Below are 18,522 nucleotides of genomic sequence, written 5' to 3' on the forward strand. Positions count from 1 at the left end.
AAAAGGGAGTGTTCGCGGCTTTCTTCATGAGGTCGTTATGTCTTTTCGAATGCTGAAAGTGAGATTCTCAATGGAGTACCTAAGTAATGTACCAAAAAAAAAAGCGTTTATACAGGGATCTCATTGATATTATGTTGCCAGTGCCCATATATCGTGCCATGTATTGTGTAGGCTCGGAAGGAGACGTGATCAAACGTGTTAAAAGAATGGCAGTCCGCTCCTCAGTTAAGACGTTCTTCTTTCAGCTCCATACCAATACCTTGCGTGTTAAACCATGGCTGCAAGAGAGAGGACTGTTCGTACCGTGATCAGTTAATTATCCCATTTGTTCAAAGCCTGAGACAATCGAACACATTTTCTTAGACTGCAGGGATGCAATATTCCACTGGGATGTCTTACAGAGAACGCTGAAAAACGAGCTCCCTATATCACCCTACGGTATCCGCTTTCTCCCAGTTGAAAAAGAAAACGACGTGCCCTATGACATGATCATGACGCTGAGCCTACACAGCATATGGAAAACACGAATGGCTGTACGAAATGCTGATGCGGACGCCAAACCAGCCAGACAATATTTTATTGAAAGTGTTTCACAAATAAGAGACGTGTATAAATCTCAGGCTGAACCACCGGAGTGGTTACCTGTGCTGGATACACTGGTGATCTTAAAGCGTTTTTGACACGAGCATTTCGAGAAGTATATGTAATGACTATGTAACACTTTGTTTTGTTCTTACCTTAGTATGGCCAATGTCCTGCATCTGTGATTATCCGGCAACAAAAAAAATTCCTCGTTAGTATAGTGGCCAGTACCTAACTTACCTCACGGAATTGCACAACTACCTCCTCCAGAAAATGCATGATTGGACGAAGCTAGTACTTGTTGGCGACTTCAACTTGGCAGGAATTGACTGGAATAACCTGACCGCCAGCAATAGGGAAGTAAACAGCTGCGAACGGCTTTTTGATACCGTGTTAAGTTTTTCTTTATCCCAACGCGTAACGCATCCGACACGCGTCCAAGGGCTTGTTTCTAATATTTTAGACCTTGCTTTGATTTCCTGCACAGTAGACACTGAAGTTGAGGTGGAAGATGGAATATCTGATCACAAATTGATTCTAATTCATTTTCCTAATCTTAGCGTGGCAAAAAGTAACACTGAAAATTCACATATAGTTATTAAAGATTATTGCAGAGCAAACGATGAAAGCATTATTGATTACCTGGAAATGAACTTAGACGATTTTTACGCTGAAGCTTCCGATGATGTCGACAACTTATGGCTAAAATTTAAAGCGGCAATTTTTCACTGTGAGAAAACTTATATAGCTACGAAACGTAAGAGGACAAGGCGAAGAAATCATTTGATAACGCGAGAAATTATTCATATGAAACGGAGGCTGAAAAGGATCCGGAAGCCTAAATACGATCCAACAGTAATAACTAGATATTACCACGAATTTAAAAGCTTGTTACGGCAAGCAAGAAATAACTTCTTTTCACACACTTCAACAGATTTCATGACAAAGCAACCAAAAAAATTTTCGCGTTACCTTGCTAAGCCGGACCGCCCAATCCGTAAGATGAAAATCAACAGCATCATTACTGAAAATATGCACACAATAGTTAACTCATTGAATTCTTTTTTCCAGTCCGTATTCACCCAAGCATGCCCAGTACAAGTACCGCTTGTTCAACGTGACTCGGCTATGCCGGAAATCAAGATAATCGAACGAGGTATCTTGAACCTGCTTCTACAACTAGATGTTAAAAAATCCCCGGGCCCAGATAAAATCCCAAATGCGTTTCTTAAGCGTGATGCAGAACAACTTGCCCCCTTTTTGCATAAAATATTTACGCTTTCACTGAAAAATGGTGCAGTTCCGACAGACTGGCTTCGCGCTAGAATAACCCCAATTCATAAAAGTGGTAACAAACTTTCTGTGGAAACGTATCGACCCATATCACTAACTACTTGTTGTTGCAAATTGATGGAGCATATTCTCAACAAAGTCATCAGGGACTACCTAGAGTCTAAGAATATACTGTATCCTAAACAGCACGGCTTCCGTAGTGGGCTGTCCACGGTAACGCAACTCGCGGAAATAACTCATGACATCGCTCGCATAATTGATTCTAAACTTCAAACTGACGCAATACTCATAGACTTTGCGAAAGCATTCGATCGCGTACCTCATTCTAAATTAATAGCCAAGCTTGAATCGATTGGTATTAATAGCAAAGTAATAGGATGGATTTCGGCTTACCTTACAAATCGTACCCAGTATGTAAATTTAAACAATGTAGATTCTGACTGCCTAAGCGTTTTGTCCGGTGTACCCCAAGGGTCTGTTTTAGGGCCAACATTGTTTCTTATATACGTTAATGACATCTCTTCTTGCGCAGAACCAGGTGTAACATTGCCCAATGGTGCAATACGTGGGGGATGGAAATAAATATCTCTAAAACAGCGTTCATCCGCCTAACCAAGAAAAAATGACCTTTATCATTTACGTACAATCTTAAAGGCTTCAATATTACACAAGTTGACAAAGTAAAATACTTGGGTGTCACATTCTCGCAAGACTTAAAATGCGATAAGCACATCACCGATACATGCGCCAAGGTATTCAAGCAATTAGGATTTCTACGCAGAAGACTGAGTAAAGCACCTCAGGCTGTAAAATTAACGGCCGATAAAACTCTGGTCCTACCTATTTTGGAATACGGAAGCATAGTGTGGGACCCTCATCAAAAGTACCTTCGCGATAAACTTGAAAGATTACAGAATAGGGCTCTTAGGTTTATCTATTCAAAGTATTCTTGGCACGACAGTGTAACCGACATGCGCAATCAAGCGCATTTGGCAACTCTTTCCTGTCGGCGTCATGTTGCATCTATGAAGTTTTTTTATCTCCTCTTTAACGGACACACCAAAATCGGAAAAGACGACTCCGCCTGGCCGTCGGTCTAGTAGGACAAACCACGATAAGTGCGTCCGGCCATTTAATACGCATTGCAATACATTTAAGTTTTCCTACTTCCCTCGCGCTGTGAACGCTTGGAATGCGCTACCAAGCGAAGCTGTAAATATTCCAAATTTAGATCAGTTTTGCTCTCTAGTGGAGCAGCTAATGGACCCTGTACAACTACTCTTACTGTTGTAAAACGCCAGAAAGTATCTTGTAGTGTTGTATTATTTTCGTGTGTACAGTTTTCTGATGTATAGCTTACGATTCATAATGCTATATTTTCTGTTTTCGTGTTCGCTAAGTGTAATCATGTAGGTAATATAATATTGATGCACTTGTTGAAAAGTGTTCCGATCTACCTCATGTTTATCTCTTGTCTTTTTGAGAACTTGTTGCATTTTATTATTCATTTCATTATCGCTTCATGTCCCCTATAAATATTAGTGCTGAAGGCATTTCAAAACTAATACGCGATTTAAAGGTGTCTACATCATGTGGCATTGACAATATTAATTCTAAAATTCTAAAGAACGCGTCAGCTACATCCAGTCAGATATTGTACTACATCTTTCAGCAGTCTTTATAAACAGGTCTTCTACCTGCTGACTGGAAGATAGCCAAAGTTATTCCTATATTCAAAGATGGAAACAGACACTCACCTGGTAACTACCGCCCCATTTCACTAACATGCATTTGTTGTAAGCTTCTCGAGCACATCATTGCCTCCCATTTATCCCACCATCTTGAATCTAATAACTTTTTCTTTCAAAATCAACATGGTTTCCGTAAAGCGTTGTCTTGTGACACCCAACTATTGGAATTTACATCAGATTTACATTATGGCATGAATAACATCAAAATGATTGATTGCATCTTTCTCGATTATGCAAAAGCATTTGAGAGAGTGGCTCACTGTCGTCTAATACCTAAATTAACTGCTCTTAAGATTGACTCATTAACATTATCTTGGCTTCGCAATTTCTTATCTAATCGGCACCAGTTTGTATTTGTGAATAACTTCAGCTCCTCCACGTCTGTTGTAACATCAGGTGTACCCCAGGGTAGTGTGCTAGGCCCTCTTCTTTTCCTAATCTTTATAAATGATTTACCGAGCAACATTTCCTCCTGCATACGACTTTTTGCGGATAATTGCGTCATTTACAGAACGATTAACTGTCATAATGATCACCTAACTTTGCAAAATGACCTTCACCTAGTTAATCAGTGGTGCGACCGTTGGCAAATGACACTTAACACATCTAAGTGCTGCGTTCTTTCCTTCACTCGTACGAAATCATATCCTAAGTTTCCTTACAAAATCTGCTCGTCTGAAGTTCCCCGTGACTCTACTTACAAATATCTTGGCGTTCATTTTTCTACTAACCTAGCCTGGAGCTTTCATATCGAGAAAATATGCGCTAAAGCTAACAGAACTTTAGGGTTTTTACGTCGTCATCTACGCCTCTCGCCATCTACCATCCGTCAACAGGCCTACCAAACTTTTGTACGCCCTCAACTTGAATACGCTTCTTCGATCTGGTCTCCTCATCAACAATACCTAATAGATAAATTGGAATCCATCCAAAATCGTGCTGCCCGCTTTATAACTTCTAACTACAGTCGTCAATCTAGCATTACCCAAATTAAACGCGATGTTCTCCTGCCGGACTTGGATTCCCGCCGCTCTGTTGCTCTCCTATGCCTCTTTCATAAATACTACTATAAGTCATGGTCTAGCAGCTTGTCGCTTGAAACTCCTTCTCGCACATCTACTCGACTTCATAATCATCTCAGTTTCAGGCGCATTTTTGGCCGCACACAGTCATTCAATAACTCTGCATTACCGCGCGCCATCGCACTATGGAATAGCCGTCCAAATAATATTGTCTCAATAAAAGATCCTGCGAAATTTCGTGAACATTTGGAACTTCTCATGTTCGCTTGACTTTGTTGTACGACTTTGTATTGTACTCGCCTTTGTATTGTTTTTGGACTTTGTTTTCCATTGTATTTCCTTGAATTTGTATGTACTTTTTCCAATGTTTAACAGTGTTCCTTTTTTTCCAATGTACAAATTTATTTGTTTCTCTTACTATGCAGTTCCTTTCTTTGCGTTAATTATTTGTCATTTTTCTCTAACCCCCCCCCCCCTACTCAATGCTCATCCGAGCCTCTAGGGTAAACTGAATAAATAAATAAATAAATAAATAAATAAATAAATAAATAAATGCCTATGCTGATGTAAGCCCGCTCCCTGTATGGGTCTGCAGAAGACCTACACTATTGATAAATCAAAATATACTGCTTTAGCTGGCACCTCGCATGTCTCCTCGTTAGTATAGTGGCCAGTATCCCCGCCTGTCACGCGGGAGACCGAGGTTCGATTCCCCGACGGGGAGTGTTTCTTTTTTCCTTCTTCTTTCTACGCGCACGCGACGGCGCACTCGACACTCCTCCACAGTAGCTGTCTCTATTTTTTCCCACTTGTGCGCAAGATTGCGTCAACGCTTTTGCGATTTTTTTTTTAAATCGTGTATATACTGCTTTAGCTGGCACCTCGCATGTCTCCTCGTTAGTATAGTGGCCAGTATCCCCGCCTGTCACGCGGGTGACCGGGGTTCGATTCCCCGACGGGGAGTGGTTCTTTTTTCCTTCTTCTTTGTAGGCGCACGCGACGGCGCACTCGACACTTCTCCACAGTAGCTGTCTCTATTTTTTCCCACTTGTGCGCAAGATTGCGTCAACGCTTTTGCGATTTTTTTTTCAGATCGTGTATATACTGCTTTAGCTGCCACCACGCATGTCTCCTCGTTAGTATAGTTTTTTTTTTTTTCTTTATTGCCGACTTCAACACGTCAGTTTACAAAATCAGTCCGCGCGAAGAACACAACACGTATGCTAAAAATACGTCACCCTCACTTGGGGTTACGTGATGAGATTAAAATTCACGCATGTGTAGCAAAGCTTCCATTCTTGGAAGCCACTCAGGCACTGGGTCTTGTATCTTGTATCCTTCAATAGCTCTGCTAACAGATTCACAAAAATACTGTCTTATCGGCCTGGCATCAATGTCTGCGTGGCTGACCGCCATCCTGGATCGACAAATACTGTACAGGCCCAATATCATAATCATGTCAAAAGGAACCCCGTCTTCACTCTCGACGTGCAGAAATCTAATTCCGAAAGCATCCACCGGTAAGTCTTTTTTAATCGTGCGTTGGAGAATGTCCCAAAAGAAAAGGGCTTCCCAACAATCTAAGAAAACATGTTCGATAGTTTCCGGCTTCCGGCATATGAAACAATGATTTCCCCAAGGCACAAAGAAACCCTTCGCTTCCAAATACGTCTTGACTTCAAGAGTGTTCGTATGGCCAGTATCCCCGCCTGTCACGCGGGAGACCGGGGTTCGATTCCCCGACGGGGAGCGTTTCTTTTTTCCTTCTTCTTTGTAGACGCACGCGACGGCGCACTCGACACTCCTCCACAGTAGCTGTCTCTATTTTTTCCCACTTGTGCGCAAGATTGCGTCAACGCTTTTGCGATTTTTTTTTCAAATCTTGTATATACTGCTTTAGGTGGCACCTCGCATGTCTCCTCGTTAGTATAGTAAAGGACTAGGTGCTGCGGATCCTTTAAGTGAATGATGAGTAGCGCATTTGGTAACGTCAAGCCTTCGCCGTATGAGACGGAGCTTATGATGGTGCAGGGTTTTGTTTTTTGTAAGTTTGGCGCTCTTTGATTTCCGAAATGTATTGTAGTTTGTGCTTGCTCTTCTCTTTCAATGGCAAATAATCATGGAATAGCAATACGTATTGGCACGCTTAGCGTACGAGGGTTAACGGCTAGACGGCGACAAGCACAATTAAGTCGCCTGATGCTGGAAAACGACATAGATATTCTTGCTGTTCAAGAAGCTAAAATTGAAAGCGAAGAGCAAACGGACAAAATGGTTCAGGTTTTTAAATCCCGTTACAACACTTGTGTTTGTCATGGAGTAGGTAAGGCCGGTGGCTGTCTTTTATTTTTGCGTAATTCAATAGGTATTGTTGCGCAGAGTGTAATGTCGGCCCAAGATGGGCGATTGGTCCTATGTGATTTCTCTTTCAATAATATTGATTGGCGAATTGTCTGTGTGTACGCTCCAAACAAAATTAGTGATAGGAAATTTTTTTTTAACTTTGTTGAGTCACACCTGACGTGTGAAAGAAATGTTGTTCTTCTTGGTGACTTCAATTGTGTTTGTATGTCCGAAGATAGGGTGCCCAGTAAAATAATACGGGATACAAGTGCGCATCAACTCTGCGCAATCGTGGCAGACTATGATTTAGTAGACGTTGGAAGCATATTAAGCGGTAACAGTGTTGTTTTTACTCATTTCCAAGGGCAGAGTCACGCTCGACTAGATCGTTTGTACGTATCAGCAAACCTTGCGCGAACGGTCACTAGCTACGCAGTAAAGCACGTGAGCTTCAGTGATCACAGCCTAGTAACGTGTACATTGGGCACGAAACATAGAGGGTCTCACTTTAACTGGGAACTGTGGAAAATGAACGAAACGATCTTAAGTGATGAATGGTTTGTCAAAACGGTAAAAGGAAAAATTGACGTAATGCAAATAGATGCTACAACAAATTGGGCTGAGCTGTGGGAGCAGTTTAAAATTGAAGTGAAAATGAGTGCGATCGAGAGGGATTGTGTGATGCGTCATAAAGCTAAACAAAGAGAGAAAGAACTGCAAAGCATGCTCGATTATTTTCTAAACGCGGAGTGCACAATACCGGGATTGTTTTCGAAACAGATTAGAGAAATTAAACGCGAACTTGAAAGGGTGGACGTTCAAATTTACCAAGGAGCCACGATAAGAGCACGATCCGAGAGGCTGTGGCTGGGAGAGGCGCCAACTAAGCGCGCGCTCAGTGACGAAAAGGGTTACGCATCCAAAAACATAATAAAAGAAATTTGTTTTAACAACACAATGTCAGAAGACCCAGAAGTAATTGAAAAAGCTTTCGTTGAACACTACCGAGCGTTGCTCGGTAGGCAGGTGCCCGTAACAGAAGAGTTTGTCAGCACCTTTCTAACACTTCTGCCAAAATTACAAGACGAAATAAAAGAGGGACTCGAGAGACCGATCTCTGCGAAAGAAATTACAGAAGCCATAGAAGACTTGGGTAAAGGAAAGGCGCCTGGACCAGACGGCCTAGGAGCAGCTTTCTATAAAACTTTCAAGGCCGAAATAAGCGAGATACTGCACTGTGTAATATCAGAAGCTCATGAAACTAAGCACTTGCCGCCATCATTCAGAAAAAGTCATGTTGTGCTTATACCGAAAACCACCGATACAGTAAAGCTGAAATCTGTCGCTGGATACAGGCCCATAAGTCTTACGAATTCGGATTATAAAATCTACATGAAGGTGCTCGGAAAAAGGATGCAGTCAGTTATTAAATCCATAGTAGGCCCACACCAAACATGCGGTATCAGGAATAGAACAATATTGTCGAATATTCACATCGCTAGCAGTATATTGGAATGCTGTGATGCGAACCTCGAATGTGTAGCAATGGTTCAGTTAGGCCTAGAAAAAGCTTTTGACAGGGTTGCTCACAGCATACTTCTTGCCCTGCTAAAACACATTAATGTAGGCGAAGTGATTCAGGACGGAGTAGCCATGGCTTATGAGAACTGTTCCGCTCACCTAATAATCAATAAAAGACTCAGCGAAAATATACCAGTATTATCCAGTGTGCGCCAGGGGTGCCCTTTGTCGCCTTTACTTTTTGCGATTTTTCTTGAACCTTTCTGTTTGAAGGTACGAGAAAACGAAAACATTCGCGGCTACCGTCTTTTAACTGAGGAAGTAAAACTACTAGCTTACGCAGATGACATCGCACTTTTTTGCATTGACCAAGAGAGCATTCGGGAGGCAGTCAAGGATGCAAGAAAGTTTTGCAGTCTAACGGGGAGTGCCATAAGCTGGCCAAAAAGCTTAGGCTTCTGGCACGGTGAATGGGACAGCCGGCCTGCAGTGTTAGAAACAGTACCGTTCACAGATACGCCAACCAGTTATCTTGGTGTTCCTTTGGAATACTATCGCGATACCACGACGCAATGGACTGAACAAACTGAGCGGGCTAAAGCACAAACAACGAAGTGGGGAGGCAAGAATCTGTCAATATTCACGAGAGCCACTGTCTGCAATTTATTTCTTGTCGCTAAAGTGTTTTATATGTTGCAAGTTTTATGTATATCCCGAGTGTGTGTATAAAAGTTGCACAGGGTTTTTGCTATGTTCGTGTGGGGATCAGGATGGGAGCGCACGAGTCGTCTGAATCTGTTTCACGCTGTGCAGAAAGGAGGGTTGGGTTTGTCGCATTTATTTTTGAAACAAGTAGTGTCGCGTTTCATGTTCTTGCGCGACGAAAGCGATTGTTTTTTGCGGTGCGTTATCCAGACGCGATTAGGTGACGCACTGCCAGAATATGCTGTGACGTCGTGTGGCATACGTCAAGTGGTTGTCCGAGGTTTTTTCTTTGAAGTGATAAGCTCTTTCCGTTTTCTAAAAGTACACTTTTCTTTGGAATACCTGAACACAGTCGCAAGAAAACGATTATACCAAGATTTAGTTAATATCATGTGTCCAGTACCAATATACCGTGCAGTATATGCACTGGGGCGTGAGCAGAATGTCTTAAATAGAGTTAAGAAAATGCCTGTAAGAGCAACAACAAAAACTTTTTTTTTCATGCTACACACTGGCACGCTTCCTGTCAAGCCATGGCTGCAGGAGAAGGGGATCTTTGTACCCTGGAGTGTGAATTGCCAGATATGTCAGAAACCGGAGACAATGGAGCATATTTTTCTGGAGTGCAGGGACTCAGTCTTCCTTTGGAACATTCTACAAAGGACACTAAAAAAAGAATTTCCTTTAACACCTTTTGGAATCCGTTTTTTACCGTTTGAAGAGACAGAAGGCGTGCCATGTGATATGGTGATGTTACTCTGCATGCACAGCGTGTGGAAAACACGAATGGCGGTGCGTAATAAGGATGTTGACGCAAAACCGGCAAAAGAATATTTTGCTGAAAATGTATTGTACATTCGCGAAGCGTTTAAAGCGCTCAGCCAACCACCTGAGTGGTTAACAGCATTTGAACAGCTTGCAAACATTCAGCCTTTTTAAACCAAAATTAAACGACAAGGCACACCCGCACATTGAAGTGTCTTTTTTGTTTTGTCATCGCAGCGGAGAATAGCTGTGAATCGTGTATTTGTTATAAAACAGGCAATAAAGAAAAAAAAATCCTCGTTAGGATAGTGTCCAGTATCCCCGCCTGTCACGCGGGAGACCGGGGTTCGATTCCCCGACGGGGAGTGTTTCTTTTTTCCTTCTTCTTTGTAGGCGCACGCGACGATGCACTCGACCCTCCTCCACAGTAGCTGTCTCCATTTTTTCCCACTTGTGCGCAAGATTGCGTCAACGCTTTTGCGATTTTTTTTTCAAATCGTGTATATACTGCTTTAGCAGGCACATCGCATGTCTCCTCGTTAGTATAGTGGCCAGTATCCCCACCTGTCACGCGGGAGACCGGGGTTCGATTCCCCCACGGGGAGTGTTTCTTTTTTCCTTCTTCTTTGTAGACGCACGCGACGGCGCACTCGACACTACTCCACAGTACCTGTCTCTATTTTTTCCCACTTGTGCGCAAGGTTGTGTCAACGCTTTTGCGATTTTTTTTTCGAATCGTGTATATACTGCTTTAGCAGGCACCTCGCATGTCTCCTCGTTAGTATAGTGGCCAGTATCCCCGCCTGTCACGCGGGAGACCGGGGTTCGATTCCCCGACGGGGAGTGTTTCTTTTTTCCTTCTTTGTAGGCGCACGCGACGGCGCACTCGACTCTCCTACACAGTAGCTGTCTCTATTTTTTCCCACTTGTGCGCAAGGTTGCGTCAACGCCTTTGCGATTTTTTTTTCAAATCGTGTATATACTGCTTTAGCAGGCACCTCGCATGTCTCTTCGTTAGTATAGTGGCCAGTATCCCCGCCTGTCACGCGGGAGACCGAGGTTCGATTCCCCGACGGGGAGTGTTTCTTTTTTCCTTCTTCTTTCTACGCGCACGCGACGGCGCACTCGACTCTCCTCCACAGTACCTGTCTCTATTTTTTCCCACTTGTGCGCAAGATTGTGTCAACGCCTTTGCGATTTTTTTTTCAAATCGTGTATATACTGCTTTAGCTGGCACCTCGCATGTCTCCTCGTTAGTCATTCTGCTTCCGGCAGCCGAGCTGAGCGGTCAGCAGGATCATGGGCTCCAGTGGAGCAGCGACAGCGGCCACTTTTGGCCGCGGAAATAGGCTCAACGATGATAAGGATTATGCTTTTATTTTGCCGCAGCTGCCTAAAGGACAACTGGTGATTAACACCGTCTTTTTGCACGGTGATGTACGTGCGAGGCCGTACAAGGTGGAGGATTTCAGGGATGCCCTTCTGCCGACGGGCCTGCTGCCGGATGTGGTATGCATAGGGGCGTACCAAATCAACCACGTCTGGGCAGTGACCCTCTGCGATGCAACTGCAACGAAAAGGCTGCTTGCCCTGAAGGAACTTCAAGTGAAGGGACGACGGTGCCTCATCATTGACCCGCAGGACCAACAGGTGAAGCTTAGGCTTCACTGGCTGCTCTACGGCGTTGCCGCCGAGGACGTCCGGACGGCTTTCGCGGCTTTCGGCAAGGTGGAGGAGGTGAGCCGGGAACGGTGGCGCGTTGAAGGCATGGGAACCAAGACCTCAACCACCAGGACCGTCCTTCTCAAGCTGAAGGCCAGCATGAAGGTGGAAGACCTCCCCCATCAGATCCGCGTCGGTGGAGAGTTAGCCTTGGTCGTCGTTCCCGGTCGACCGATGCAGTGCCTGCGCTGCCACGGCACGGGACACGTCCGCCGTGAGTGCAGAGTACCGCGTTGTACCCGGTGCAGACGTTTCGGCCACGTCGACGCTGAATGCGTGAAGTCCTATGCCGCTGTGACAGGCCCACCAGTGAATGATGTTGCGGCAGAGCACCTCATGGATGTGGCCGAGGCGGAGGACGCGGCTAAAGGAACCGGTGACATGGTGTCGACAGAGACAAGTAGTGGGACGACGATTCTGGAGGTAGACGGCAACGGGGCTGAGGCTACTCAGAAGCCGAGTAGGACGGAACAGGATGCTACGACCCAGGGGCAGGCGACGGGAAACGTCAGTGAAGACGCAACTGACGACGCGACCGCAATGCAGCAGGACGAGGGCGTCACCGACGACGACCGTACTGGGGATCTTGCTGCCTCCGTCAAGCGCACCCACGACCAGACGAAGGACCGCGAGGATCGGGCACCCAGCACCAGTGAGGCACCACCGACGAAGACGCCTCATGGGAGGCGAATGGGCTACAAGCCAAAGCCCAATGTACCGCTTGAAAGGAAGCCTGCCGACAAAGCGGCCACGTCTAAGGACACCAAAAAACCGGGAGGTCCCGGAGGCGGCTAGCCGAGGGCTAGTCGTGAGCGGTAAGCACCATGCTCCGGGCCTACTTTACTTTTCTTTTAGATCAAGATGGCTCAAATACCGTCCCTGAGGATTGCCACATTAAACGTGAGAGGGCTGGCGGCTAGTCGTAGGCAAAGTCATGTCCTACGTTTGGTCACTCACCACGACATAGACGTACTAGCCGTCCAGGAAACTAAGGTTGAAGGAGAGGAGGAGACCGGGAGCATGGTGCGACGTTTCACGACTAGGTATTTTGCGGTGGTTAGCCATGCTGTAGGCACGGCTGGAGGGTGCGTTCTTCTTGAGAAGAAGCTGCCTGAACTGCAGATTCAGAGCATTTTTTCGTGTCAGTCAGGAAGGATTGTTCTTTGTGATATTGTTATGGGTGATTCAGAGTTCCGCATCATATGCGTATATGCGCCGAATTCAGTAGATGAGCGCGCCCGTTTTTTTTCGAACCTTTCACGATATGTTTGTTGTAATATGCGCGTGATGATGTTAGGGAACTTTAATTGTGTGTTGAGTGCTGGAGACAGAGTCAATAATGCAGGTGTGCGAGACCGAAGCAGTGAAGTGTTATCAAATTTAATTAATGAAAATGAACTCGATGATGTTTATGAATGTCTGGAAGGGGGACGTCAAGTGACTTTTACACGTTTTCAGGGCAGCAGCCATGCGCGTTTAGACCGAATGTACATTTCATTGGATATGATTCCAAGATGCCACGGTTACTGTGTAGTACCAGTGTCGTTTTCAGATCACTGCCTTGTGAAATGTAACGTAGGTATAATGAAAAAGCGACATGTATTTAAGTGGGATATGTGGAAGCTGAATGCCTTGTTACTAAATGACCAGCCCTTTTTACAAGTAGTACGGGATGCGATTAATGAAGTTCAATGTGATGCTGCGGGAACAATCGTCGAGAAGTGGGAATGTTTTAAAGAAAAGATTAAAATGAAAGCAATAGAAAGATCCAGTTGTAAAAAATTCGAGAAGGAAATGAAAGAAAAGGGTTTCAGAACACTGCTTGGGCAGCTGCTAACGCTTGAGTGCAAAGAGCCTGGTCCGTACAAAGACGATGTGCGAAACGTCAAAGAAAAACTTGAACTGTTTGACAAGGAACGCTATCAAGGAGCCATCGTGCGAGCACGAGCGGATGCACTAGCGGCAGGGGAGACGCCCACTAAAAGGGCGCTGGGTCTTGAGAAGGCGCATGGACGAAGAAACCATGTCGAGCAGATTTTAGTGAATGGGAATGTCGTTGAAGACAGTGATAGCATTCAGCGCGCCTTCTTTGAGTACTATCACTCGCTCTTCGCATTTCAGGAAGCGAATGTTGAGGGTTTTAAAGCAGGTTTTCTGCATCGCATGCCACGTTTGAGCGATGACGTAAAAAAGCGATTAGAGGAAAAAATAAGGGAGAGAGAAGTCGAAAAGGCAATCGACGATTTGAATTTGGGTAAATCACCGGGACCTGATGGACTCAGCGCGGGTCTATATAAAGCTTTTAAAAGAGAGCTGGCGCCTTTGCTTGCGCATGTATTTAATGACGCATACGAAAAGAAATCACTACCACCTTCCTTTGGGAAAACGCACACCATTCTAATACCGAAGAGCGATCAAATAGACAAACTCAGATTTGTGTCATCCTACAGACCGATTTCACTAACAAACGTCGATTATAAAATATTTATGAAGGTTTTAGCTAGCAGGCTTCAAGTCGTCATCAAGGAAATAGTCGCAGACCATCAAACTTGTGGCATCAAAGGGCGATCTATTTTTTCAAACATCCATAAGATGCGATGTGTGCTCGAGTGCTGTGACGTCATCGGTGGCCGTGTTGCAGTACTTCAGCTCGACCTAGAGAAAGCGTTCGATTGTGTCGCTCACGTTATTTTGTTTGCCATCTTAGATCATGTTAATGTCGGTTCCATCATCACTGAGGGCGTGGCCTTGGCGTACCAGAACTGCACAACAAGATTAATTGTTAACAAGTGTCTGGGGGCCCCCATTAACATCAGGCGTTCAGTGCGCCAAGGCTGCCCCCTTCAGCCCGCTGTTATTTGCTATCTACGTAGAAGAATTGTGTGCAGCAATTAATGAAAATGACGGAATACGTGGTTTCAGATTGGCAGCGACCGAAGTGAAGTTGCTTGCATATGCAGATGACATTGCAGTGTGTTGCACTGACAAACCAAGTGTAACGGAAACCATATCTGTAGTACAACATTTCTGCGCCGTAACGGGTAGCAGAGTAAACTGGGGCAAATCGCTAGGCCTCTGGCACGGGGACTGGTTTTCTGCACCCGACTATTTCGCGAACGTGAACTGGGTGAAAACTCCGACCAGGTATCTGGGTGTTCCCCTCGACAGGTATAATAGCAGCGACGAATACTGGAGGAACCAAACCAACGAACTGAAAGAAAAAGTAGACAAATGGAAAAGTACTAACCTGTCCATTTTTGCAAGAGCGACAATTTGTAACGTGTTTTTTATTACTAAGTTATATTACGTCTTGCAAACGCTGTATTGTTCTAGAGTAAATGTGCAAAGGCTGCACAGAGTGTTCGCAGTTTTCATCTGGGGATCAACATGGGAAAGGTGCAGCCGAACAAATTTGTTCAGAAGAGTGAAGGATGGGGGTGTGGGCCTGGCGCATCTTTTTGTTCGTCAAGTTGTAAACGGATTTTTGTTTTTTCGCGATGTTCGCGATCCTTTTCTGCGCGCCGTATGTCAGCTAAGGTTGAGTAACGCTTTGCCGGCACATGTTGTTAGCACGGCAAATTTGACTGGAACTCTGCGTGGTTATTTCAAGGAAGTTGTTGACAGTGTACGCTTCCTTTCTGTTCGTTTTACAAATGATTACCTTTGTGATGTGAAAAGGAAAACATTGTATAGAGATGTATGCGACATTGTTTTCCCAGTGCCCTTATACAGAGCCATATACAGTGGAGGGCCAGGACAGGATGTACTTAAAAGAGTAAAACAGATGCAGGTGCCACCAGGGGTAAAGACCTTCTTCTTTAAGCTACACACAGGAACGCTCTCCGTGAAGACGTTTTCTGGAGGAACGGGGTTGTCTCGTACCTTGGGGGTCGCACTGCTTGATATGCAAGAAGCCCGAAAATATAGATCACGTTTTCCTACATTGCTGGGCGGCAGTTTTCTTCTGGGACGTCTTAAAGCGAACCCTGAAGAAAGAGCTGCCGGTGGACCCCCAAGGTATCAGGTATCTGGCCATTAAAGATGACGACGGGGTTCCCTATGACTTTGTTATGTTAAATGCTCTACACTGTATATGGCGGGCTCGTATGGCAGGGTACCATTGCGATCCAGATGCTAGGCCAGCTCGTGCTTACTTCAAGGAATGTATGTCCCGATTTATTGAAATCCATAAAATACAAGAATGTGTACCGGATTGGCTGTCGAGGCTAGAACCCCTGACAGCCATGAAGGAATTTTAGTATGACAAAGCCAGTCCAATATGGACAGACGGCTTTATTGTGCGGTTTCTTTCCTTACGCACCTTCCGTTTTTTTTCCTCCTCCAACGGTTGGAATTTGTGATACACAAGTGTGTGCTAACTGTACCGTCTGAGTAATGTCGAAGACCGGCAATAAATAAAAAAAAAATGTCTCCTCGTTAGTATAGTGGCCAGTATCCCCGCCTGTCACGCGGGAGACCGGGGTTCCATTCCCCGACGGGGAGTGTTTTTTTTTTTTTCCTTCTTCTTTGTAGGCGCACGCGACGGCGCACTCGACACTACTCCACAGTACCTGTCTCTATTTTTTCCCATTTGTGCGCAAGATTGCGTCAACGCTTTCGAGATTTCTTTTTTCACATCGTGTATATACTGCTTTAGCAGGCACCTCGCATGTCTCCTCGTTAGTATAGTGGCCAGTATCCCCGCCTGTCACGCGGAAGACCGGGATTCCATTCCCCGACGGGGAGTGTTTCTTTTTTCCTTCTTCTTTGTAGGCGCACGCGACAGCGCACTCGACACTCCTCCACAGTACCTGTCTCTATTTTTTCCCACTTGTGCGCAAGATTGCGTCAACGCTTTCGCGATTTTTTTTTCAAGTCGTGTATATACTGCTTTAGCAGGCACCTCGCATGTCTCCTCGTTAGTATAGTGGCCAGTATCCCACCCTGTCACGCGGGAGACCGGGGTTCGATTCCCCGACGGGGAGTGCTTCTTTTTTCCTTCTTCTTTGTAGGCGCACGCGACGATGCATTCGACACTCCTCCACAGTACCTGTCTCTATTTTTTCCCACTTGTGCGCAAGATTGCGTCAACGCTTTTGCGATTCTTCTTTTCAAATCGTGTATATACTGCTTTAGCTGGCACCTCGCTTGTCTCCTCGTTAGTATAGTGGCCATCATTCTGCATCCGGCAGCCGAGCTGTTCGGATCGTAGGGTCATGGCCTCTTCCGGGGCAGCGACAGCGACCACTTTTGGTCGCGGAAACAGGATCACCGACGACGATAAGGATTATCCGTTTATTTTGCCTCAGCTGCCGAAAGGACGAGTTGCCTTTAACACCGTGTTTTTACACGGTGATGTACGCGTCAGACCTTACAAGGTCGAAGATTTTAGAGACGCCCTTCTGCCGACGGGACTGCTGCCGGACGTGGTATGCATAGGGGCGTACCAGATAAACCACGTCTGGGCGGTGACCCTGTCTGACGCCACTGCGACGAAGCGCCTCATGGCCCTTAAGGAACTGCAAGTGAAGGGAAGACGGTGTGTCATCGTGGACCCGCAAGACCAGCAGGTGAAGCTTAGGCTTCACTGGCTGCTCTATGGCGTTGCAGACGAGGACATACGGACGGCGTTCATGCCTTTTGGCAAGGTGGAGGAGGTAAGCCGGGAAAGGTGGCGCGTCCATGGCCTGGGCGACAAGACGTCGACAACCAGGACTGTGCTTCTAAAGCAGAAAAGCGGCGTGAAAATGGAAGACCTTCCTCATCAGGTCCGCGTCGGCGGAGAGCTGGCATTGGTGGTCGTCCCTGGTCGACCCATGCAGTGCCTGCGCTGCCAAGGCACGGGGCCGGCCGCCGGGAGTGTAAAGTTCCGCGCTGTTCTCGCTGCAGACGGTTCGGTCATGTTGACGCCGACTGCGTCAAATCCTACGCCGCCGTGACAAGCCCAGCAGTGAACGACGTGGCCGCAGAGCACGTCATGGACGTGGTGGAGACGGAGGACGCCGCTACAGGCATCGGAGACCTGGTACCGACAGCGGCAGTCGGCGAGACGGCGACCGTCGGCGCAGAAGGCACGGTTGCTCAAGGTACTGAGAAGCGGAGTGGGAAGGCGCAGGGCGCGACTGCTGTGGGGCCCGCGACGGGAACCATTAGTGAAGATCCGCCCGACAACGGTATGACGGCAATGCAGCAGGACGAGGCTGTGAAAGACGGCGACCCGACTGAGACTCTTGGCGGCCCGGTCAAACGCCCCCACGACCAGACCAAGGACCAAGGCGAGGGTGCGACCAGCACCACCGAGGGACCACCGACAAAGACGCCCCAGGGGAGGCGGGTGGGCTTCAAACCAAAGCCGAATGTGCCCCCTGAAAGAAAGCCTGTGATCAAAGTGTCGACGACAAACAATGCCGGGAAGCCGGTTGGCCCCGGAGGCGGCTAGCCAAGGGCTGGTCGTGAAGGGTAAGCACCATGCTCCGGGCCTACTTTTCTCGCTAGATGAAGATGGATGAAATACCGTCACTTAGTATTGCCACACTAAATGTGCGAGGGTTGGCGGCTAGTCGTAGGCAATGTCAGGTCCTACGGTTGGTAACGGACCATGACATGGACGTACTAGCCGTCCAGGAAACCAAGGTTGACGGAGAGGAGGAGACCGGGAGCATGGTGCGACGATTCACGACTAGGTACTTTGTGGTGGTGAGCCATGCGGTAGGCACCTCCGGGGGGTGCATTCTTTTTGTGAAGAAGCTGCCGGGTTTACATATTCAAAGTGTGTGGTCCTGTCTGGATGGAAGGATTGTTTTATGTGACTTTACGAT

General features: G+C 46.2%; 2 non-coding genes across 2 annotated transcripts; both read left to right on the forward strand.

Moving 5' to 3' along the window:
• The first annotated feature begins 5,539 nt into the window (after nt 1–5,539).
• Nucleotides 5,540–5,611, forward strand: TRNAD-GUC (transfer RNA aspartic acid (anticodon GUC)). Its single transcript has one exon. It is a non-coding gene; the product is annotated as a tRNA-Asp (tRNA).
• A 5,143-nt stretch (nt 5,612–10,754) lies between these two features.
• Nucleotides 10,755–10,826, forward strand: TRNAD-GUC (transfer RNA aspartic acid (anticodon GUC)). Its single transcript has one exon. It is a non-coding gene; the product is annotated as a tRNA-Asp (tRNA).
• The last annotated feature ends 7,696 nt before the right edge of the window (nt 10,827–18,522 follow it).

Source organism: Dermacentor variabilis, chromosome 4 (genome assembly GCF_050947875.1).
Source record: "Dermacentor variabilis isolate Ectoservices chromosome 4, ASM5094787v1, whole genome shotgun sequence".
Classification (NCBI taxonomy): domain Eukaryota; kingdom Metazoa; phylum Arthropoda; class Arachnida; order Ixodida; family Ixodidae; genus Dermacentor; species Dermacentor variabilis.